Source organism: Takifugu rubripes, chromosome 8, assembly GCF_901000725.2.
Source record: "Takifugu rubripes chromosome 8, fTakRub1.2, whole genome shotgun sequence".
Classification (NCBI taxonomy): Eukaryota; Metazoa; Chordata; class Actinopteri; order Tetraodontiformes; family Tetraodontidae; genus Takifugu; species Takifugu rubripes.
In genome coordinates, this window is record NC_042292.1 from 17,844,145 (window position 1) to 17,869,745 (window position 25,601).

The 25,601-nt window shown below is 52.2% G+C and overlaps 1 long non-coding RNA gene across 1 annotated transcript in view; it reads left to right on the forward strand.

The window, feature by feature from the left end:
• The first annotated feature begins 341 nt into the window (after positions 1–341).
• Positions 342–25,601, forward strand: part of LOC115250850 (uncharacterized) — a 50,380-nt gene continuing 25,120 nt past the window's right edge. Inside the window, exons 1-2 of the long non-coding RNA XR_003889413.1 lie at positions 342–454; positions 769–854. This is a non-coding gene — a long non-coding RNA (uncharacterized lncRNA). The remainder of the gene's footprint in view (positions 455–768; positions 855–25,601) is intronic.

Sequence of the window (25,601 nt, forward strand, 5' to 3'; positions counted from 1 at the left end):
AAAGGAGCTTTTAGCCGTTGCTGCTGGCATGAAAGAACATTCAGTATTTAACTCGACAGGGAGCCCAGAAATCGCTGCAGAAATCGGAAGGTGTCAAAGCAAAGCGGCCTGGCCTAGAAAGGCAGCCATCCCTATCAGAACCAGGCAGGATCCATCACGGAGAGGAGACAGGAAGGCGTCGCTCACACACACACACACACACACACACACACACACACACACACACACACACAACCTGGGCTTCTGCTCGTCCATATTAATTGTTGCATTACCGAGAGCGGCGCTGGGTTACGCGCGGCCGTCCAAAGCTGACATTTTTGGTGCGATAGCAACACCTCCTGACGCAAGTGATTTAAATAGTTCTTTGTACCGCTGCAGGACAAGTTCTTGTCCACACGCACGTGTCGCTCGGTGGTCGGGAGATGGATGTGTTGATGCAGAGAGAGCGGGAAAGGTGAGAGGAGGAGATAAGGGGGAAAAAAAGAAGAGCTGCCGCGTGTTTAATTCTTTTTATTTCTTACGTTTTCGCGGTTCTTTTTCTTCCTTTTCAGAAACAGAAATCGAAATGACACGAGACCGTTCCGAAGAAATCCTCGCGCATAAAACCTACGATAATTTTAGTGCGTGTTTTGGCACAGCCTTGAGGGCATGCTAGCATGAGCTGAAAGGTTAATTGTTGCGGGTTGTGAGGTGATGGTTAGCACGTCGATGCCGGTAGCGTCTCAAAATCTCCACATTTAACTACGTTCTCGTGTTTGTTTGTCTCAGAGGACCCCAGAAGACGAGTGAAGGTCCACAGGTGAACGACAGGAACATCTCTTGACGCCAACAGGGAGTGGCTTTGCTAGCTGAAGGTAAGATGCTAGCTGAAGGTAAGATGCTAGCATCTGTTGACCTCCCGCCATTCGGTTTGCGTCCATTTAAAGTGGATAAATCCACAGACTGGGGCCAGATTCCATCGGATTTGAGCTTCACCTTGAAGAAAGTGGGGCGACCTCAGCTCACCTCCCCGCTGAAGATGATGGATGGCGGAGTTTTAGAAACAGCTGGAAGGGCTAAATACAGATGCCGGCGCCGTTGAAATCCACGCGGCGAGCTTTGAGCGGCTGCACGTCGTAGCCTGACAGTTCTCCTTTCTCCCGTTGCTGAAAGCTTCAGCGGAAACTCGCTCATGACTCAGAAAAAATTCCCTTATCGCTGGAAGCACTCGCTGCCTCGGCGCCGACGTGGCGTTCAGACCCGCGTGTCTGAGTGTATGAAGTTCTGTGGCTGGATGGGAATTGAGCTAAAGGATTTAGAATGGTTGGGGGTGTGTTTGAAAGGCGGCGGATGGCAGCTGCTGGAGCTGAATTAGCTCACTTTCTCCTTCATATCTCCTTACTTTTCTTCCTTTCTTGTCGATTAAATAGTCATTTTCTGGTGCTTGTTCCTGCCAGCGGTACCTGTGCTGGTGTTGCGCCGGTTAACTCTCCTCACCTTCCTTAAATTGAATTTTCTGCATCTCGGGTGACAGAACTGGCCGCTAGGTGGCGCTACACCGAGAACAGCCTTGAATTAAAAACAGCTGCCGCGTCGCGTGATGCTGTCCTACTATCTGTTCGTGGACTCAAACATTTAAGTGGGTCAAACATTTAAGTGGTTGTCTTTAGCCTAGCATCAGCGTGTGGTCGCTCTTCCCTCCCGGCGAACGTTAGCCGCTACGATAGCTAAACCAATCCCGACTTTTAATGCGGAGAGCTTTCGGGTTCACGCGAAGGTCTGTTCCTCCTCTCGTGATGTTTTTTATGCGCTGCCGCGGATCCCCGTGGCTGCTTTAATGATGCGCCCTCTTATGCGCACTACGCTGACTCGGAGTTCGCCCGCAGTTCCAGGGGCTTTCCTCAAGTTCGCTGGTAATCCGCCGCTTGACCCGATTCCACCAGACCGACCATCTCGCAAGGATCCCCAGTCGATCGGACACGGCGTGGAACGCAGCCGTCGCTTCGGAAGGCTTAAAACCCAACAATCCTGCTTATTTTCACTCTTTACCCTCTTAAATCGACGCAGTTGCACAAAACCAGCGTCTGCATGTGCCCCCCCCCCCCCCCCCCATAAAAACGCCCTCTAAAAACTACAGATTTCCTCCAGACAGCGACAATTTCATCATGTTGCTTTAAATTTTAATGGCTGGTTGGTAAGTTTTTCTAACAATAGTCACACAGAATGGCCCGACAGCGCCGGCGTCGCCCTCCCCGCGCGGGGGGGGGGGGCCACCATGGACCGATGGTAATAATTAGGCCCTCACGCGTCAACTCTGTCGAGCTTCCCGTGTTTTTTAGCCATTTGTGTCGCTAACAACGTACAAAAAGCACGGCAAGAGGCACTCCGCTCTCACCGGATGGTATAATTAGAACACTTTAACGAGAAAATAAGGAAGTCCCGTGTTAATTTGATTCAAGATGGAGCCAAAGTGGAAGTAAATCCTCACAAGATAACGAATCCTTATCAGCTCCCCCGCCATCCTTCAGCCTGAGGGAGGTAATTATTATTAGCAATGGGAGATGATAATAGTTTTAGTTAAAGTCGTGCGACTAATTATCCGGAGGCCCGGCGGCGCCCAGCGTTAGCACGCCAGCATCGAGCTTGGACCAACAGCTTCGACGCTTCGGTGGTCACAACCAAAGAATCCTTCTCTTCTTTACTTTGGCGAGCAGCCGGTCACAACGCTTGGTTCCTGCTAAGCTAGCTTAGCATCTATGACCTGCTGTACCAGCAGTTTCCTGCTGATGTGTTTTTTTCTCCCCGCTCTCTTTGTGCCGCTCTTGTTTTACGAGCGTGCCACGCCGTCACCGGGGCAACATGGGCGGATGAACGATGGCGTCTATTAGCACATATAGCCCCCCTCTATCTGCGGACTCGGCGTCTCCAGCCTCCTTACTCTCCTCCATAGCTGCGCTCCCCCTCTCCATTTTTCACATTCTCCACACAGTCTTGGCCGTCCGTTAGCCTCGTGGTCGTTGGTCGTCTCTTAGCGAGGAATGAGGCCACGTCTCTTCTTTGCTCTGCGAGACGCGAGGACGGCTTGTAAATGTCAGGCATCCGGATGGGAATGTAGTTCAAACTGAAGAAGGGGGGCTGTTGTGACACGTGTACGGGCCTGCTAGCATTCCTGCTGCTTTAAAAAGATCTTAAAGGGCTGCAGCTGGTAGCTCAGCTAGATGCTAATTTATGAAATATGACAGCAAAGATCTATTTCTTCTGCGCCGCTCCGGGCCAGCAGGGGGCGCTCGCATCTCGATCATATGTTCAGATTAGCGGATTAGCTGCCCGTCCATCCCACCGCAGGTTGGTAGAATTCCTGAGATTCCCTTTTACCGTCGCATTCTTCAGATTTCCTGGCGCCATTCCTGTAATTTAGCCGTTTTCATTTTCACCTGATTTGTTTTGACACGAGCGACGTTCAGTTTTTACGGTTTTTACTAACCTGCGGCCCGAACAGATAGTCCCCCCCCCCCCCCCCCCCCCCACACACACACACAAAAAAACTAATTTCACACTTAGCTTTTCTGTAATTAGCACGGAAAGCTAATTGCTGCGGATGTGCAATTAGCATTATGGAAAGTGGCTTTTCCCCAGACTGAGGGCCAATCAGTCGGCCCCTTTATGCTCCTCTGATGATGCAGCAGATGCAGCTTCCTTTTCCAAATGAATGTGATTCACAAACCGAATCAGGGTCACACGTGCTGCCGGGGGGGGGGGGGGGGGGTTTTCACGTATTCCTTTCATCCGTCGCTGCATGTAAACGGAGAAGAGGGAAATCGCTGTCAGAGGAGCCGCCGCAGCACAAAAGCTCCTGATTGCATTCTGGACTCTGACATGCTTCTTTTTTTAATCCTACAAGGAAACTAAATGTTCTGGTGCAAGACCGACTCATTGACTGATTGCCTGCCCCCCCCCCCCCCAAATGTTCCCTGCCTCCAGTTTGCACGGGGACGGATTAGTGTTTGCAGCGCTGACGGGCCATTAAAGGTTGAATTCAAAGGCAAACCTGGGTTCCGTCAGGTGTCTTTGCGTTAATCCGGACGGCCATTTTTCTTTTTTCTTTTTAAGGTCAAAACGGCAGAAACGGAGATTTCCAGCTCAGCCGGACCGGCGGGAGCGGTTTCATCCCGTTTCAAATGCTAACCGAGCGTTAGACGCTGGCGTCGTTTTCCTTTTTCAAAGGCCACCTCTGGTATTTTCATACCAAAACACTTTTAAGATTTTGATCTTTCCAGGGAAATAAAAAGGTTTCTGTCACAGTCTTTAGATTTCTGTGAGGACCGAAGGAGTCTTAAAGCGTCTTTGCTTCCAGTTTGGGCTTTTCTGCCTCCCGCTGAGCTGTTTCTGAAACCTGGAAAGGTTAGCATGAAGGCTACAGAGTGAGGGGGGATGAAAGGAAGGCGGAGGAACTTTTTTTCTGGTTTTTTGATCTTTATCCAGCGCACTTCCCCATCTGAGCCGTTTAGCACAGCACACGCAGCGAGTTTGGGGAAGAATTAAAGGGTTGATTGAGGGTTTCGTGGCTAATTCACGTCTTAAGGTATAATCCTCTCCTTTATGGGTAAAGTTAACTTGCTTGACCGTTTACATATGTAAACAAGCAGCAGAGCTCAGAGGAAACCGCTATCGTAGCAGAGTGATGCTAATTTCCCATCTCTCTACAGTGCTCAGGAATGATCTTTCTGCTAATAACGTGAAAATTGTTTAGCTTATTTTTAATGCAAGCAAATCCTTGGTTATGACAGTTGTAAATGGTTGCTAATAAAGTTTCTGTAGCCTCACTTCCTATAGAAGAAAGCAAAGAGAGCTCTGAGCTTCATTAGCTCCTCGCTAGCAGACTGATGTGCGGAGTCGGCAGCTAACGTGATACGCTAACCACGATAAGCAAAGGGAGAATCTTTGTTTTATCGAGACAAACTCCCGACTCGGGAAAACAAGAGCTGTTCTGCTGTTCTGAGTTATTCTGTGCCGAGTATCGGCTGAGTATTGGCTGAGTATCGGCTGAGTATCGGCTGAGGCAACACTTTAAAGTAGGACTGTGCTAGTGGCGAACGCTGGTACTGCACCCACAATCAAACCACTGTCATAATTAACAGATGAGTAACTTAGCATCGCCCTACTTGTCGTAGCCGTCCCAGCCGGATCTGCCTTCGACCTCTACGCTTTATTCCTCATGTGAGATGTCCGTGCCTGCGATACGTACGTTTAAGTTAGCCAAACTTAGCTGACGCTAACTTGTCTCTGAGAAAATGAGCAACTTTGCCTCGTTTAAGTGCTTCTCTGCCGTCAGCGTTTCCGTCTTTTAAAGGTATCGCCGCTACAGATCCTTGTTTTGTTTTTGGCTTGGTTACGACATTGTTGGGAGTCATAACGAGGCCTTGTAGGTTTGCTAACGTATATCTGGTACCTTGGATGCTGAAACGCAACCTGACTGGTAGATGGGTTGGGGGCGGAGCTTCAGACCGAAGAAGAAAGAGCGTTATTCATGAGCGGCCTGATTCTGTTGAGATATTTCACGATTAACTCAATTTTCTACATACGGCTCCATATACTACATACTGTAATTTTTAATGCTAACACGTAGCCGCAGAAATCTTGCACCCATTACTTTCTAAGACGTCTTTCTGTGTTTTATTCTCTCTCTTTTGCTCACATACTCTCACTTCCCGCGGCAGCGGGGGGGTGTACAGAAATCGTTACTGCTTAAGCTAACTGGGCGCCCTCTCCCAGACAGGAAGCAGAGCTGGTGTGAACCACTGAGGGGGGGGTCGTCACTTCCTCCTCCCTTCAACACCACGTAAACGTCCGTCACGTCTCCAAATGTGGAGCCTGATACGAGTCCGAGCCAGATTAGCCTGCGAGTTGCCCAGTTTGTTTTTATCATTATTAGCTTTTGTCCCTCATGACGCTCTGCCCCCCCCCCCAATCCGCACAATTGGAATTTCTAATTAGTAGCACCGATTCCCAGATAATTCTCCTCTCATTTATTCCATCAACGAATCGGGTTTTGTCCGTTTCTGCGAGGATCGTTGCACCGTTTCTGCGAGGATCGTTGCACCGTTTTTGTGAGTTAGTTTTTTTTTTTTTAAATTTCCGTTTCCACGGATGCGGATTGAGGGGGGGGGGGGACGCGTCCCCAAACACACTGGTCATTAAAGCAGCTTCTGGACCTCTTCCACTGCATCCTGAACCATCACACACACGGATGCTCCGCCGTGCCAGCTGGCAGGCAGTTGGCAGCCCAGCGAAGGATTAACTGGTACCAGTTTGAGGGTCTATAAATAGAATCTACCAACTGCTCCAGGAAATGAACCATGCGAGAAGCTCCCAGAGGCCCAGGAACAGGTTGTGCTTTTCATCCTCCTGCTCCGTCTGGATTAGAAGCTTCCCGAATGTTGACTCTACTCGTATAAACCCACCGAAGGTGCGCTGGTTCGCGCGTGCGGCTCGGCGCCCCCTGAGATTCGGGCCGACGCGGCAGCCTCGCGACGGAGAGGGTCGAGGTTTTTAAATAGCTTTTACCCCGGGCATTGATCCTCGCCGTTGAACAAGCATGTAGCTTTGTGAGCCTGCCTGCGCGGCGCCTTTTGATGGACTCCTGGGATCGATCCCAGCCCGGCGCCGTGATTAGTTGAGGCGGAGCCTCTGGAAGAAAGACACCAAGATGGCTGAATATGCTCGATTTTTCTTTTTTTTGCTCCGAGCCGTGTTGTCGCGCTCCACTTGGCCGAAGATCAAAGGATAAAAGAACGTGGCTCTTCTTATGGTGGAAACGCCAACATGAAAAATTTCGGCAGGAAATCTTTAGGTTCTGGAGCAGATTTAGCGCGTTTCGCTAACTAACAAGCGTCCGACTTTAGCGCTAGCGCGCGATGTTCGAAAACACGAGTTCCCCTCGTTCAGCTGATCTGCTGTCAGGTGTAACGCGGGCGCGCGGTGCACGGTTTCACGCTTTTTTATTGGCCCTGCGCTCGGGGAGAAAATTCAGTTTCCACTTGAGCGGCGCAGGATAATTCAAGAACAGAGAGGATTTTCAGGAGAACAATTGATGATCAAAGGAGACACTCCACTCAGGAGTGAAGAGTGATATTCTGCCGCCTCAATATTCCATCATTACGCTGCGAGCTGCTCACCTCCACGCTCTCCCTCCCCACGGAAGCTAGCGCAGCCTTCATCTCATCCCCTCTGTAGAGGTCTCCAGTCCATTAATCGCACCAATCAAGGCTCATTTACGCCCCCGGCGTGTTTGGAGGTGAAGTTCACTCCTGTCCGCAACACAATACTGGCCAAACCGGGAGGTTTTTACACACAGTAGAGGAAGCTGCCGACGCGCTAGCTCAGCTAGCTAGCGACGCACGGACGAATGGTGGCAACCAGACCTGATGATGGCGCCCTGAAGACGTCGTTGCGGCAGCGGCGGAGCAGATCCTCCGTTTGTCAAGGCTCGATAAAGAAGCGTTAGCTTCTGTAAACGTCTCGTTCAGGCGCTGGGAGTTGCAGCTAACGCTAATCTGAGGGTTTTGCCTGTGGTGTTCATGGGCAGATGGTGACGGCCCTGTTTCCACTGACGTCGCGGTGATCAAGGCTGCTAGCGCCGGCGTTTACTGTCAGCTCACATGTAGCTAGCGCTTCCCTCCTCCCTCACGCGGGCGTTGGTTGCATTTTCTCTTCAACGCAATTGCAAATTCAATATCTTTCGGGGTTTTTGGACAGTCGGCTGAACAAATCAAGTAATGGAAAAGTGTTGCCGGGGGGCCCGAGGAATGACTGATGAAGATATTTCAGTTTTTGACACGTTAATCTAATTATCTGAGCGGGAAACGCTGATATAATGCTTTTCTTTAAAAAAAATAAAAAATAAAAAATTAGCTCCATAAACCCACGAAAGCTCCGGTTTTTCCCCGTCTCTGACGCGTCGCGGTGACGGATGACGGCGTCCCGCCGAGACACAGCACCTGACATTATGACAGCACCATCCTGGCATTCACACACACCACCACACACACACACACACACACACGAAAACTACCAGCGCCTTGTGTTTCCTTCCCGGTAGCGTCCAAGGTCATCCGATCGGCCCATCGCTTCACGCCATCTGTTTAGCCTGGTTGACATTTGGCCCGGGCCAACACTGAAGGGGGGGGGGGGGGGTGTTGTTCTACTCTGGATAAACGTGACATTAATATGCTGCGATATGAAGTGTGTTTGTCCACCGCGTGCTTGTAATATACAGTATTTTCTGTCCACTGCAGCTGGAGCAGAATTGCGGTTGCTGCAACGCTTAATTGCAGCAACTCGCCTGCTGGTTTGTGACTCCGCTCACAGCGAGGCGGCAGCTCCAGTGGCGGCAGCGCCACTTCCCTCCAGAAGGGGGCAGCAGGCCTCTGAGTTGAGCTCCGGCTGGTGGAGGAGAAGAAATAAAAAAAAAGAAAGAAAGGAAAGTCACATTCACAGGTCATTTAATCTCTTTGTTTTGTGATGGGCTGGGCCTCTGGAGCTGCTTTACTGTCTCCGTGTTTCAAAAAAAAAAAAAAAGAAGCCCCTTTTCCGTTCAGAGATGCGATTCTCATCTGCCTCCAAGAATTTCCTTTTTTTTTTCCTGCGAGAGAGGTTTTTGTAAGCTGGCAGTGATTCTGGGATTTAATGTGTGCTGGGGAGACTTCTGGGTCTGGAGATGACTACAAACGCACACTTTTCCCTTTACTGTCTGTATTTAACTCCTTCAAACGCGCCACCCCCACCTAACCCCCCCCATCCCCCCCCGATTTTCTCTTCTGTCAAAAAATAACCCAAAAGTTTGATACGGGCCAGCCGATAAAAAAATTATATTGTCGACAGTGTGAGAAAACATCTACTGTGGATGGATTAGAAAGACGAGCCCCCCCCCCCCAACCCCCCCCCCCCGTCAGTCGTGTTGGGTTCTCGGCTCCCCGGCTGGAGTTGCTTCCCAGTTACGTAATTCAAAATGACAGCGGCTTGTTGAGATGAGGCAGGGAAAATAACGCTGTGGTGTTCTTTTGATGGACGGGAGGGGGGGGGTGAGGCGGGGCCGGGGGGGGGGGGGGGGGGGGGGGGGTTTGGCCCCCGCTTTATTTGTTTTGGGTCGCTCGCCCGGCGCTCCCCGGTCCTCACTTCGCCCTCTTTCCTTCCGCCACTCATCTTTTGTTGTGCAACGGCGCCGACGGGAAGCGCCTGAGGTCGTGCGTCGGCGCAGGTAATGGAAGCGTCGGGGGGTCAAAGGCCAGAGAGGGAAGGAGAAAAGTGACTCTTCACGTCGCTTTGTGCCGCTCAAATAGGTCCTGGCACAAGTGGCTCATATGGAGAGGCTTCTTGTGCGTCTCAGACGGTCTCGTCCTTCCGTCCACGCTCGTCACCGTCAAATCACTCTTAACTTCAAGGACTCTTTCATGAAAACGCAGCACGCGAGACGTCGCCGAGCTGCGTTTTCATCTACGTGAAGGTAGCGACGCGCGTGATGTCGTTCGGAGACGTTAGCTGTCCGTGTTAGCGCGCTGGCTCCGGAGTCCGTAGCGACGCTGTAGCCGTGCTAGTTTTGCAACCTGCCGCGTCCGTCCTCTTTCGGTTTGCAATTGCTCCGCCCCCAAACGGTAAAAAGTGGCTGTTTTGACTTTGACCTGGCTCTGACAAGGTGCTCTGACACGCCGGCTCCTGGAGCGAGCTCGCGGCACTCATTTGTATTCTTATCAGCTTCTAACACTTGACAAATGCTATTGATGCGGTAGCCGTGTGAACACGCCGCGGCCGGTAGCGTCCAGCAGGAACAGAGACCAGTTTCTCCCGGGATGCTCCGCTAGCGCCCGCCGCGATCAGTGATCCTGTACTCTATTAAAAGTTTGAGCCGTGTGAATATATTAGGGGTGTTTTGAAGGGATCGTCTATAATTTGTGCTAACAACACAAGTTATAATCGGCTTATTTTTTAGGGCGTCCGTTTCTCCCTCCAGCGCTTCTGGAGGCCTGACGTCATGTGATCAGCTAAATACCGCAGCGTCTCCTAGCATCCGTCTGTCGACGCGTTGAACAGCAGTTCTGCCGTCTTCTTCTGATGCTAATGCTAGCTCTGCTAGCTTGAGGCCGTTCACGCAGACTCAGTCTGTTTAGCTCTGCAACGCTAGAATCTTGAACCAGGAAAGCCCGACGTGAACGCTAACACAATGCGTGGCCAAGTGGAGCTAATTGGAAAAGAAATCCATTTAACTTAATTCTTTGCTAATTCTGAGCAAGTCCTTTCCAGAAAACTCGTCAAACGTGGAGCTCAAAGCCGATTTCCGTGGAATAATTGGGCTGTTTAAGGTTCAGGCCTCGCAGAATGAATCCTGTAACTCCGTTTGCTGCTCCTAAATATCATTACTTGCCTGCTAATATCCAACCCCAGACAGTCCGCTGGATTGTCTCGAGTAACCTCGTGTCCTTTTGTGGAGAACGAGTTGATGTGTTTTGTGTTTCCATGGTGACCCCTTCCGCGCGGCACACAAGACAATAATGAAAGCTCTCACAGGCCACCAGAATAGCGCACGTCCTCGGCGTTTGAGCTAGCGTGGCACTCGGAGGAGTTACACAACCTGACGTTCGCCCCGAGAATGCATCCCACCCCCATCATCTCGGGGCTTTTGAGAGCGGCAACGTTTGGGCTTGCTAGCAAAGGGATGACACACGGAATGACAAAACTCCTGTGTGCGTCTGTCAGGCCGGGTCTTTATCCGACTGACATTTGCTGGCTCAGGCTCATCCAGGCTCCGGAGAAGCCAGGGATAAGAGTCAGACACAGATGGTCCCCCCCCTCCCTCCTCTGGTAGATTCAGAGGAGGGAGGAAAAAAAACTGGCTTTGCTGCCTCTCTAAAATATAATTGCCTCTACAAACTTCGCGGCCGTCTTTCAGCCGTGCGTTATTGTTTCCTCTCTTTCAGCAGATCTATTATTTCCCCTCCTCCCCTGACCCAACCTCTCGGTGATTAAGCCGCCGACGGGGGGCTCGGCGGAGACGTTCCTCGTCCTCCGAGCAAGTCGGGAGAACAAAGCCAGAACGGCTCGTGCCATTTAAAAGTGACGAGCCGCACGGGGGAGGGGAGGGGAGGGGAGGGGAGGGGAGGTGTAGGTGTTACAGTGACGGGCGAGAGAAAAGCATCTGCTTGGCAAGAGCTCAACTGTTGCCTCGTACACGCAACCGCTATTGTTTCCAAACATGAAAACCCACTTCTGTTAGCGGGATGGAGACAGTTGCGTAAGGAGCATTTGGAGCCTCTTTCCCTCCAGGACCTCGCTCTCTCTCTCTCTCTCTCTCTCTCTCTCTCTCGCTCTCTCTCTCTCTCTCTCTCTCTCCGGGGACGAGGGGCTCGGCGTCAGCAGCTGATCCGGTACCGAGGTGAGCAGGTCCCAGCTGCAGCCGCGGCGCTCCCAGACGGGCGGTTGTTTGTGCCCAGGGTGTGTGTCCGCGACGGCGGGGGGGACGCCCGACCTTCACCCTCCCGAGACAACAGCTGTGAGCTCAGCGAGACCGTTGGAGGGAATTTGGGTCGAGGCCTCACACGCCACCGGTGCCCACAGCCCGTCTCAGAAGGAAGCTCGTGTGCACCCAAACCTGCTGGTGGGGCTTTTCTTTAGTGTCGTATGCTAGCCGTAGCTCTAGCTTCCTCTAGAAAAGGAGCCGACACCGAACCGAGCTCTCGCTTTCAATGCTAACCGGCTGCGGTTCTGCAGGATGATCCCAGATCCACTGAGTCACCCGTTTTGATAACCGCCTTCCATTCGTCACTAAACTGCGTTGCCGTGCACCCGATTGTTTGTGCCGGCGGTTGAAACGCACCCACGCTGGCAGGTGGCCGCGCACCGGAGCGCTCATTGTCTGGAGTTGCAGCGAGCGCGCGGCTGCTTTCCAGAGATAGGATAGAAAATTCCGACATGCCGGAATTTAGAAAACAAAACCCGAACCTGTAGGAGGCTCCTGGGTCTGTCCACGGCAAAAATCGCACCAATCGGGAGGGTGCCCCCCCCCCCCTGAAAGGGACCATGATACTCACAGGAAGGCCGTCCGCAAGAACGCATCGGCGACGGCGTCCTCGCGGAAGCGACCGATCCCTCGCCGTTGTCACGCGGCCTCCGCCCCCTTTTCTCGCCCTCGCTGCCTCCACCAAGTGACATTCATTAATTAAATATGGTTTACTGCCGCAGGACGTGCCTCCCTCTCCACTATCTCCAGACACTAATAATTACGTTGGCATTTAGCGCGGTGATAAGCCGACCCTTCGGCCTTTATGAAATGTTCCCTGGGCCCGGATCCTGAGCAAAATATAGAGTGATGCCAGGCTACATATCGACCCACCTGCCAGGCCTCCTGCTTTCATCTTAAGAAACGAGGCCTCCCGGTCATTAGCAAGGTTAAAGAATCTGAAAACAACCCAATTTCTTGATCGTCAGGCGAAGCAAACGAGGGTTCGAGACCCAAATCCCGCATTTAGGCGTAAAACCAGATGGCGAAGGCGAGCGGACGTCCGATCCTCACAAAGTTTACTTTTTTATTCGTCGACGTTGACCAGCGAGAAAACACGGACGCACATTTATGCTGAAAGATTTACCCGCCGCCCCCTGGTGGTTGACCGCAGCAACTGTGCCTCGTCGGTTGTAATAGGACTAAAAAAAGGGCGAATTTTCGACATCTACTTGTGGCACAAACTTCATTGGTCCTCTGTGGAATCTCTGTGGCATCGAGCTTCACCCAGAAACCGGAACAGCCGAGAAAGAAGCGACCAAAAGGGAGGGCGAAATTCTGAAGATTATACCTCAGCCGAGCCAAGCGGCGCGAGCCAACTACGGTTTCCACCTAATTACCGTGCTGCAGGTGGCCTAATCAAGCCGGTACGGCGCGAGATTATCACGTAGCTTATCTGCTGCAGGGATGTCGACGGACGCTTAAATCACAATTACTGTAATACGCATCACGTTTGTCAAAATCTCACTTGTACCACTTCCCTTTTAATAAGGCGGGTGAACGTAGGCCTCAATTTCTTCCCCGAGTTGCCTCCGTTCTTCTACCTTCCCTGAGTTCTTGCCTCTAATAATGCGTCGCCGCTGTTTCATTTGGAGCTTCCACTCTTTTCAAAGCTTTGAGGGTTACGACGGCAGGAAAAGAGCCCCCTCCCAACAAGTCCGACCGTCCAGGGGACCGACTAAAATTCCAGAGACGCTTCACAGAGACCACCTCGGCCTAAACTGGACCTCTTTGCTCGTGTCTACCAGGTGGCATCAGCTGAGCTAGGTAGCTAGCTAGGTAGCTAGCTAGGTAGCTAACTAGGTAGCTAGCCAGGTAGCTAACTAGGTAGCTAGTGCTTCCCTTGGTGCGTTCCTGCTGCGTTTGTTGCTGAGGGAAAGATAAACGACTGGACTGAGTGACAGATACACGTAGATGAGAAAATCGACACAAATAGCCGGCGGCTTGATGATACACGTGGCGTCCTGTGTGGGAGTGGTTATATTTTCAGTTGTGTGGGTTCGAGGTAATAACTCTCATCTTTGACTAGACTAGAAAACCAATATTTCCCTGCCAGGTGGATGTACAGAAAGTCGTATTTGTAGAAGTGTGCTCGGGCACCAGCTGGAGCCATCAAATAACAACCTTACCCCCCCGCTAACTATCATCTCCGCATTCATTTTTGTGGCCCACGTTTGTGCGACTGAGTCAAGGACGTCACAGAACGGCCAGTAAATTTCGCAGAAATTGAAGTCACAATTTGAGGTGCGAGCGCGGCGTGTGCTCGAGGTGCAATTTTACCAGGAGAAAACAGGTAAAACTCGGGTCCAGAGGGCGATGGAGCAGAATTTTTTTTTGTTTCCTTTGATTACACCCCAAGAAACGCAGGCATTTATAGTAACGTTAGCGCGACAACTCGAGGAAAGATAATCGAGTAAATCCCTCTGAGGCGAGTTTCATGTCGATCCCTCACAAATATCGGAATAACAGAGTCCCATTTACGAGAAACAAAGTGAAAATGTTCCTAAATGACCGTTCGGGCCAGCCTGTGCTAGCGATGTCATTAAATCAGGAATATGTGCCAGGTTAGCGCAGTCGGCTAGCAGGAAATGGGTTGGAGCCTGGGGCCCGAACCTCGTTAGTCTAACAAACAGAAGTGTTTGGTCCTTCCGCATAGCTGGAAGAGCAGAAGTAGCCGCAACATCATGCTGTCATTGTTCAAAGCGTCTCCTCCAAATTGATCTGGAGCCCGCGTCGCGACGGCGGCGCTGTCGGTCAGCGTGTGCCAATCAGACGCTCTTCGTCCTAGCCTCGGACAGACGCTCCCTCATTACTTCAATGTGGTCCCTGTGGACGAAGGCGCTCCTTTTTTTTTTGAGCGACTGCGCACGCTTCAACGGAGCTAGCGTGTCCTTTTAGGCTCGTCTATGTCTGGTTCTAATTGAATGGAGAAACCGTTCAATAAAAACAGCATTTAGGCTACGAAGAGCATTAGCTAGCTGAAAAAAACGTTGCCTAAAGACTTGCTCATATTTTGAGTTGATCCACAACCAATTCAGAGGAGTGAAGCTCACAATTGTCACAGGATCATTTTTAAAACGTCAAAAAAGAGGAGCCAGTACGGCTAGCGTCGGGATAACGAGCTAAAACCTGCCATGAAAGCAACAAAGGGAGCGTTTCGTACAAACGCCGCAGTTTTGGCGCTGAAAAGGCGCGCCGTCCCTGCGCCCGCCCCTCCAGCCCGATGCCCACGTCCGCGCTGGAGTTTATTAGCTTAGCTTAATTGTGCGTTAGAGACTAAAGGTCGGCGCCCCCGCTGTGATATCTGGCTGCCAAAATAGCTTCCAGGCGCCGCTGTTTCAGATGGATACACACTCAAAGCCGCGCCACCTTCACCTCCCAGCACGCCGCAGCCACACTTTGGGCTTTTTTCAGGGCTCCTGTGGACTTCCGGGCGTTCCGCTGCTACGCGCCGCCCTGACCTGACTTTCACTTCGGCAGCCAAACGACAGCAGATTAATTCGCCTGCCCCCCCCCCCGTCTTTTTTTGAGAGCTTCTCCTCTTTCTTAGCCTGAATTAAACACGCCCCTCTGCGGGCTGATCGTATTTGGACTCCTCTAAGCTGTAAACTCTGCCGTGTGCTTGTAAACCAGATTTTATGAGATGGCGGCTTGAATGCAAGCAGCAGATATGGCAGCGTGCTTATATGGGGGGGGGGCACTTTACTATTACTTACTGCTGGGGGCAGATTGGGAGCTCGTAGGCATCCGGGGATTCATGTCAGAGAGGGTTTGGGGGGGGTGCAAGTGGCCCCTGACTGGTTTTCCGCAGCATTTTTCACATATCAGGATTGGCCACTAGGGGGCGTTTGCTGTGCCAGACAACAACGGATTGAACATGAGAAAATACACGCTTGCACGACGGGGGGAGCCGTGATCAGATTCATCCCTTTTTCCAGCCCGTCTCGACGGGAGCGGGGCAGATAACCTCGCGGCGCCTTCTTCTCCTTTCAGTCAGGTTAATTTAGCGTCCCCAGACCGGCGCAGGTTTCCCCGCCACACCATCGCCAGGCTGGCAGCCTTAAAGGAAGCGGCCCTGGCCCGTCCTCCCAAGCGCCAGATAGCATCCTTTCATTTCCGCTCCTCCAGATAAAAAGATGCGAGAGGCGGCGGGTGAACGTGAGGCCTATCGCTGGGCTTGCAGTGATTGAGTCCCTTTCGGCGAGGATCTGCTCAAATAACCTCCTGCGCTGATAAGAGCTTGTCATTTCCATAGACAAAACACAGGCTGTTTAGATTCTGATTCCACCATCGACCCGGCTTCTCTTAGCAGCTTTATCACCAAAGGCGAACTCTCGTCCCTCCGTACTTTCATTTCGCCGCCCCTGAAATACAAACGGACCTGAAATGGAACGCTTTTTTTTTGCCCCCAGCAGCAGCCGCTACTTTGAAAATCATCTCGTTTTTCCCTCCCCCCCCCCCCCCACCGTTTGTGTCGCGGTTGCAGGAGCTCCGTTAGTGGGTTTCGACGCCGACGCGGGAGCGTAAACACGCAGCGCTGGGAAGGAAAAGACGCTTTAGCTTAACACGCTATCCGTCAAACGCTGTTCATCAGAGAAAAGTTCTGTTTCTTACATTTTAGGTCAAATTTATATCGTTTAAAACGAGCTAACTGCTAATTTCAAAAAGGAACGCTTCATATAACAGAAATAATTCACAGGTGCGTCTTCAGTGTTAGCATGTGAAGCTAAATACCGGCGTAGGTCACTTTGCAGCACCTCCCACGTGCACTCAAGGCTCAAGAGGTCGTTGTCCGGTCAAGGCTTCAGGGGTCACGTAACGCACGCCCCCGATCGGGCGGACGAGCCGTTAAAGACGGAACCTTTTAGACGAGACGGGTGACCTTTTCAGCTGACACTAAAGACGCGCTTTGATTGTGTAGTGAGAACGTCTTTCACGCTCGCTGCCTTTCCTGTTTTTTCTCCTCTTTTTTTAAAAAATAAACTCCTCGGCTGGCACCAAAAGCAAACATTGCTTAATGAGTCACTGCATTGCTAACACGCGCTAATTGGGAGCTAATTATTTAGTCTTTTTCCTGACGCTAACCTCCTCCTCAAAGGTGCGCAAGAGTGCGCAGGGGAAAAAACAAAATAGCTGATTTATTTTTAATTTTGCAGATTGCTATTAGCTAAATCTTCCTGTTTGCATCATCCAGAATTAGTCGTCAACAATGGTGGACATTTAATGGACCCCCTGCTGCCCCCCCGGTCTCCCACCTGGTCAAATAAAGAGGCCTTTGCTAAAAGGACGGGCCCCCTCCCTCCATCCCTCCATCCCTCCATCCCTCCCTCCTGGGCACATTCTCTCATCCCTCGCTCTCATCTCCGTTTTTGGAGACAACTTTGGTGAATATTTCATGGGGAACATTGCTTCAGTTTCACTGTGTTGCACAGGGAGACGGCGGCACGCAACGACGGCTGACAGACGCCGCGTGTCCGCTAGGAGACAGCCTCGCTTCTTCGCTCCTCTTCCTCACGCACCTCTTCCTCCCTCCCCGCCGGCAGCCGCTCTTGATTATTGCGCTGCTGCTGCTACCATTTAGCATCAGCGCGGAACTTCTGCTGATCCATCTGACATCGCTAAAATAACAACATACGGGCGCTAATCTGTTTTTTTTTTTTTTTTTAGCGCTAAATGTTTGATTACACACTCTGGAGATCACGCAGATTCTCGCCTCCGGCTCGAGTGATTCGCTTTGTTGCCTCCTCAAAACTCAACATCGAAGATCAGTTTCCCGTTATTGGAGGTCACATGTCATTTCATGGAGGGATGAAGAGCCGGGGCGACAGTTAGGGCGCCTTGGCCGCGCCCGCCGCGCTCTCCGGGGCTCCTCCACCTTGACTGGCTGGATGTGACGAGCAGCTGAGCGGTCCGTCGCGGCTAACAGGGGCGTCGCGCCCCGCTCTGTTGTGACAAACATTCACTTGATGTAAAGCGGCGCTCCTCGGCTGCCACCTTCTTCCCTTCTGCTCTTTTTTTCCCCCCATCGTTCACGTCGGAGTCTCACCGCTGCTGCGGACGCCAACTGGCACGACCTGAAGGTGTGACGAGCGGCAAACGGCGAGCTGCCGTTGGATTCCCCCCCCGCAAAGACGAAGGCGCCGTTTTCAGGGTATTGAAGTACCTCTATTGGCTCTTGTTCTTCTCCGAACTGGCGTCCCTTCACGAGGTGCTAGTAACATGCTACGTACGCGTATGTACGTAGCATGGCGTGTTTTTGTAAAGCTTAATCACATATAAACCTGCCGTATGCCAGAATTTACGGTAGTTTGGGTAGAGCGGACTGAAGTGTGGACGCACTTTATTAGTCAAGCTAGCAACAGAGAGGAACAGTTGATGTTTGCTTCCATAGGGTGGACTGATTCGACTTTAGCCCAGCTAGCTTTGCTGACGCAGGTCGCACAAGCTAGCGCCGCGGCTAGTCTTTTAAATAGCAACGGAAGAACTCCCGGTGAAGGTTTGAAGACGGAGAGCAATAGTTTTAAAGATTCGCCCATTTAAAATCGCCGTGAGTCACGCTGCTCTCCTCGCCGCTAGCCGCAGATATTGCGCGGGAAAGCGTTAGCAGCCGCGTGTGATTGGGGAAAAAAGAGAACCACTCGGGGCACCTTTGTCTTCTGTTTAAACAGAGCCGCAGCGGGTGAGGAAGAGGAGGAGGAAGGCCGAGGGAAGGGATGAGAGGGAAGAAGCCTCTCACAGCTGCCCAGCCTGAGGCCCCGAAAATGAGGCTCGTTCCTCGCCACCGTATCACCCCGCCGCCTCTCGTCCTATCATTATTTTACCGCTCGCAGAGCGCACACACCGTCCCCTACGCGCGCGCGTGCACGCTTTCACCGCCACACGCTGCCGCGCCGCCTTGATCCGCTCCGCTCAGCATCTTCAAACTGTGGCAGCTTAAACAGGATGAAAGGTAGCCTGGAAATTCTTCATGCAACTACTTGACCGCTAATCCGTCTGGAAAAGTTAGCAAATGCTAACTGGTTAGGGACGAGCACAGAAGCTAACACTGTCTCTGGGACAGTTATTGGCCTCCACTGAGGTTGTATCCGTGGGTGATAAAAGGTCAGCGGTGTTCAAGGCTAGCGTTGAGTTGTTGGCACGCTAACGTGACGTTGGCAGGCTAACGTGACGTTGGCACGCTACGTGACGTTGGCACGCTACGTGACGTTGGCAGGCTAACGTGACGTTGGCACGCTAACGTGACGTTGGCAGGCTAACGTGACCTACGACCCTACGTGTGCTTGCAGAGCGTGTCGGCCATGTGTGAGATTGTCCGGTTGTCTGACCCCTTCAGTTTGTAGCAATGCCAGTTTGAATTGTAGTTAGCTAGGTTTTCCGTATTTAAGGCTGAAAAACTCGCGGTTGTCGTACCCAAATAAAACCCTCTTTTCTCGCGTTTTGGATCCTAAAGAGCTCTAAAAACATCTTCCCTCACCGACAGGACTTTAGCGCACCATTTCCTCAGTCCAACTCTTCAGAGGCTTCCGCTAATGCTACAGTCGAGTTTACTTTGCTTTAGCAGCGGCGCGCCGGGACAACTCGGCAAACATTAAACTCCACCTCCCCGCGGAGCCACCAGTCATGTCGAGCCGAAACCCGACTCGACTCCATTTGAAACCTGGATGTTAAATTTGTGTTTGAACTAGCGGAGGGCTGTCGGACGCTCGGAGACGTCGTTCCAAGAGTGCATTCTGTGATATCGCGCCTTTTGGCAGCACATATCCATCAAAACGGCGGCCCGCGGGAAAACTAATGATCCATCTCCGTTCATGCTTCACCTTCATCGCCGAGTCTGGGAGTTACGAAAAATACCATCTCTCACTTTCCGAAAGAAAGTGAAGCCAAAAAAAAAAAGAAAGGTCACGTGGAGAACAGTAGAGACGCGGTACAGACGCTAACGGGCTAACGGTGTTCTGTAAAATTGACACGTGGCGGAGGAATTGAACGAAGGAGGCCGCGGCGCCGCCACTTGGCTGCCGCGGATGTCGGTCTGCCAAAATGAGCAACAACACACAATTAGCAGAAAAACGCACAGGCGGCGCCTTACGTAAGTCGGGATTCTTTTAATTTGAAGTCGCTCAGGCAGCCATTTAAGTTGCATCAGTTCTTCTGATGTGAATGTGCGGAGCTTCGAGTCCCTCCGAGCTTTTAGTCGTTTATTTTGATTAGGCCTGTATTTATACGATAAGTCTCTCAAGTGCGTCGCCCGGGACGGCGGGCTGGCGCGGACGGCGGTGGGGGGACCGAGCGAAGTCTTTTTGATGATTACATATTCAGAAATATCTGCTTGTCAATTAATTAGGCGCCTCCTGCGTACCGGTCGCCCGTGCTTTCATCTGGAGGACCCGGCGGACAGGCGGCCTCGCCGCGTCCCGACCCACGGATGAGCCTCCGCCCACATCTCCCGCGGCCGGATTCAGGGGATAAAGGCGGGTCAGATCCTTCCCTCGGACCGCTTGCGGACACAATTTGGTATTTCTGCTCCTCGCGCCAGGTTACCGTGGAGAGGAGCGCCGTCCGTCCCCGTGAAGGTCCATTTATGTCCATCCAGAATCTGAACCAAACACACCTGTGTGTTCTGCAGGTGGTCTGTCAGAACCCGGTTCATCCCAGCCGCACGCTCCGTTTTCTGACGTGACCGCGCACATAAAACAGGCCGACAAAAACGTTTAAAGAGCTCATCCAGGACGTTTGTGCACTTTAGCCGAGCTAGCTAGCCAGTCTTTTTGTTTGGATTAGCATGTTGCCAGACTTTTCTTTTGGAGCCGCCACCCTGAAACGACGGTTCCAGGGGATGTTCGGCTAACCTAGCTTTAGCCAGTCATTTCGTCAGAAGGCTTCGCAACATGGCCGGGCAACTTCCTGCCCAAGATCAAAGCCATGCTTTCATCTGTCGGTAGGGGGTGGGGTTACGGCAGCCAGTTGGAACTGGCTCGGGGTTAGCCTCAAACTGGTTCCATGTTGCCTCGACAAGGGCAACTTTGTTGCTCCCGGAGGCTGAAAATCTGGTTCCATCGGGTTGATTAAAGCTCCCGATGAGGGACGCGGAGCGCCGACCTGCTGGAGCGCCAGCCGGCGCCAACAGCCTCCCAGTTAAACCACAACAACACAGACTTGGGGAACGCCGCGGGACGTTCCCGCTGTTGTTGCTTCCCTTTAAAAAATAAAACCGCCAGTTTTCACAGTCAGTCAGAATCGACGCAGGCAGCATCAAAGCTATCTTAAGCAGGTTTTTGTTCTCCTCGGAGGAGGTGAGTCACATCGCATCCCTCGCTCGCTCCGTCTGGCTCCCAGTGACGCCGAGACGTGTCAGCGTAAAGAAAGCGCCGTCTTTTCCTGGCGCTCCGTACGTGGGGATCATTATTTGCCTCAACATAAGAGGCGCTCCGGCAGCTTTGCACTTTGTTTTCCCGCTTTCGTAACCGCGTCACGTGCGGCTACGCGTGTTGTCTAAGCTGAGGTAGATTCCCAGCGAGGGATTAGCGCCGATATTTATTCGTCGTTTCGCTCTTTCGCAACGGCGAGGTTGCGTGATTATCTCTGTCAAACATTCCGCACAGCGACGGGGAAAATTAAAGGACTCTTTTTGGCGCCCGAGCAGCGACAAGCAGCCTTGTTGTCGTACCTACCTGAGATTCCCAGGAGCTTCCGACATTTTTCTGTTTTTTTTTTTCCACATCGAGTCTTGCGAGTTTTTTTTTTTTTTTTTCGGAGTGTGAAATCACCCTCTCCGCTGAACACAGCTAAGCCTCTTACACGCCGGAAAGACCAACTAAGCCCCCACTTTCTGCCGAAATTCCTCCGGTTTGCAGAAATCTCCGCGGGTTTCAGTTAGCCGCTAACAGCTAGCCGCCTCACGACGCACGCCGTCATTTCCGCGCATCGCTGAGGTCGTTCGAGGCCTCACGCGTGTTGGTTTTTGACCCCGTTTTCTCCCCTTTTCTGGTTCCGTTCGAGATCAAAGGAAGACGATCCGCCGGGTTGCGGCCCACGATCCTCCCGGACCGGCAGGTAGGTTATTAAACCTCTGATTGCTCCACAGACTCCCGCAAGCAAATAATTATATTAGGCCCAAAGATGGTGAAGTCCTGAACGCAGGAGGTTGGCGGTTGTTGTGATTTTATCGCGGCGTCCGCAGCGGGTCGGCTGCGGCGCGAGTGTAATTGCACTGCGGCATTAGCGTGAATCACAGATGCCGACGTGGCCAAAATGAGTCACTTCAGGGAGCGCATCGTCTCGCCGCGCAACGGTAATTTGGGCTTCGAGAGGGTTGAAGCCGAGCAAACACCCCATGCTAACACCCCGCCGGTGTTAGCACGATAGCTCCAGAAGTCTCTTCACTCTTAAACGGCCATTTTCGTAGTTCCGAACGCAAACCTACGCCCGCAACAAACCTCTTCTTTGCCATAATGTCGCGTCACTTGCGTCGCTAACGCAGCTAACGCAGCTAACGCAGCTAACGCAGCTAGCCTGGTTCACAAAGCGCCGGGCTGATCTTCAACGCGGGATTAGCCATTATGTTCAGGACTGGATCTTCGTCCTGGAAATACGGCTCTCCGAAATCTTCCGTCCCTTGAATAGAAGCGTACCTAGAAGCCCGGCTATTGTCTGAAAATAACAGATTATCCACGCGTACGCAGGTTTTGTTTACCTCGCATCTCTCCCTCCGGCCATACACTCGCAGACATCCTCTGTGCCGCCGCCGCCGCCGCTGTCGTCGGCACTTAGCGCGTCTTGTTTTTCGCTTTCAAGGTGATGCAGCTAGTTTTATTCCCCCTCCGTGCCGCGGGCGTATTATCCGTCTCCAGCTGCCGCGAGGACGCGGGCCCGCGTATTTACGGCTAGCATAAAACGCGTCGGCATCCGCCATCACCCCGCATCTCCAGATTTACGTTTGACAAACACACCAATCAAAAACACAAAAAAAACCAAACGGGCGACTGCTGGGTTCGTGCGGGACTCCCCCCCCCCCCCCCCCCCCCCCCCGGGCGGGCCCCTCCGTTAGCACACATGCGCCGACACGCGTGGTCTCCGTGTGTGTTTGGGCTGGCGCGCGTACGTACGTGCGCGGGCCCGGCCGCTCCGACGCACCAGCAACAGATAACAGATGGTCCGCCTGCATTAGAAGTGTTTTATTTCCCTGCGGAAGCCAGATATGTCAAAAATAAGCATGTGCAACATTAGTCATTTGGAATATTCATGCCCCCGCCGTCCGACAGCCAGAACACCACCAGCCCAGTTTCCTCCCAAGGAGGAGAAGACGAGAGGGGGCGGATTAAAAGCATCATCAGCTAAAACGATGGGAAAAAAGCACACGGCGGCCGGGCGCTGCCGGCCCGGCGCGCAATAAAAAAGGGGGCAACGGCGCGTTAGATGTGTTCTTATTAACAACAACACCCCCCCCCAGCCCCATCAGGCCCAGCCATGTGAACACGCACGCGTCCATATGCCCGCCCGCCTGCGCCGATGCACCGCATGTTAATTTGCGCCCACATGGAGGAAGCGCATCCAGGGGCCCTTCGCCGGGGCCTCCTCCTCCTCCTTCCCACCACTTATCTTCTTATTTCTCCACCTCCATCTCTTCAATGACCTCACTCCTCTGTGGCCTCGGCCGCTTTAATCCCCCCCCCCCCCCCCCCCCCCCCCCCACCCCCCCCACACACACACCACCCCCCCACCGCCGAGTGCGGTTGCCATCCTCGTCCTTGGTGGCGGACATGGGCATGCATCATTATCAGCCTGATTAACCATCCACACAGTTGGCAGCCTGCTTCTCCACCAGGGGCCAATGTTGTTTTTTTTTCCCTTTTTTCCTCCCCGCCGCCGCGGAAAACATGAATTTTCAGCAGCGCTTTCTCACTTTGCCGCGGTCCCTCGTGATCGGGGTTAATTCGTGGCGGCGTGCGTGAACGCCGTGGATGGGGAGAGGGAGAAAAAAAAAAAAAAAGAAAAGAAAGGGAGGTGGAAAAGCTACCAAACAGTAGCGCTCTGCTTATCGCGGAAACGCAATATGATTTATTCAGGAATATGCAAATCCGGAATCACTCTGCCTTGTTTACCAAAGGGAGCCGCTGAGTCTGAAAAGAAGGGGGGGCAGAACCAGCCCGGAACCGGAGCACAGCTCATCGGACGTGGGGGGGTTCTTATAGAATTGGGAAGCGGAGGGCGAGGGAAGGTCGGAGGTCGTTCAGTTCCGCCAGCAGTTCCCGGCTGCGTTCCCACGTGAGTCCGGAGAGACGTGAAGGTTCGAAATGTTGCGTTTCCAGGCGCGAAGTCGCCATCGAGCTTCCCGCCACTTTAAAAAACAAACAAAAACAACAGGAGCGGGCGTTAGCCGCTATCTGCTGCGTGCCTAATTAGCGCTGTGGTGCGGGATTGATTTTTTTTTTCCAATATATCGCCTGTACTTATGCAGGTAGCCCCCCCCCCCCCCCCCCCCCCCCCCCCCCCAGCTGGCGCCGGCGTGTAGACAAAATTATCCCCCCCCCCCGGCAGCATCTCAGAGGCCATAAAAGGGAAGCGCGGAACAGAAAATTGATCTCTTCGTTGTGGGGATGAGCGCAGAAAACAGCTCGCCAGTATCTTTACGCTACGACGTTCCGCTTTCCCCCGTCAGATCCCGATAATTACGCTCCCACAATTGCTTTTCCAGCCGGTTCTTTTGTAACGCCGGGCGATAAGACCGGCTCGGTGAATGAACCGTAATTAACGGCGTTTGCGTCTTTCGGGCGATTTCTGCCCCAAAAAAAAAAGAAATGGGCAATTTGATGTTTGCGCGGTCGCCGTGGCGGCGGTGGGCGGAGGCTAACGCCATTCCTGCGGTTGTCACGTGCATTTCGGTGCTCGGATCAGATTTTTAATTCAGCGGTCAGAAAGTTTTAGCTGCCTGCGGTAAATAAAGTTGAGACTTCCAGGAGTTGGAATCCTGTTTTTTTCCCGCTCGCAGGAGCTGCATAGCTAACAACATGCTAATTTAGGAATCAGAACTGTTGTTGCTGTGTTGTACACAAACATTCATGCTACGTTTACACCTGGATGTAAAGGTTGCGTACCTGGAGAGGCGTTAGCGCCTTAATAAATAACCTACATATTAGCGTAAAAGAAAAGGATGTGAGCGTTATGCAAATGATTTCCTCAGAAAATGTACGCGATTCCTTCTGGATTTGGTGGCATTTGCTAGCATTAGCTTCACGCAGCCGCCACAACAGGCCGTGGTTTCGCCACCTTTGATGTGCTTTAGCGTGGCTAACGTGGATGTTAAGATTGCAAACAATTGACCACTAATCTTTATTTTTCCTGAATTCTAACCTAACCCGGAACTCTCTCTCTCTTTCCCCTTTATTTATTTTTTATCCATTTCTGTGTCGCATCCACCGCGTGACGCTAGCATGTTTCCCTCCCCGATGCTATTTTCCGCTGCAGACACGAAGCCTTGCAGGGCGGCAGCGTCGCGGGGTTCTCGCTGGGTTGAATTGCTCGGAGGCAGGAGTTAATTTCCAACTCAACGGAGATAAATGACTTTGCTTTGACCCGCTCGCCGGCACAACAAAGCCTCGGCGCTCTTGCGGCAGACGCCACCGCGGATATCTGTAATTCAAAGGCTGCTGTTTATTGCTGCCGGTGTGAAATGATGTGATAACAAAGAACCAATTTTGTCGGTGTTTTTTGTCTTTGCTTCGTAGAGAAAAACAATCGTACAATTTATTGCTGCGCTTCGTAGCGAAGGGCTGACACCGTTTGTCTTTAACTGCTATTCTTCGGTTAAGCTAGCGGAAGCCTGGTGAGTTCCAATGTTAGCATCTCAGGCCCTTTCATAACATCTGCACTCATCAGAAATCTGCCATCAAAGCGTCGGGGACCTGTTAGCGTTAGCTAAAGTAGTGCCGCTGCAGGGCGTCGCTCTGTAGGCAACGGCGCCGCACACGCCTCCGCTCATATTCTGCGTAAAGAACAACTGTGGCGGGAAAGTTGACCTGAAAATGTGCGCTAGCCTAGAATTAGCTCTTTATTAAAGGCATGTGGCCTCCCGGAGCTG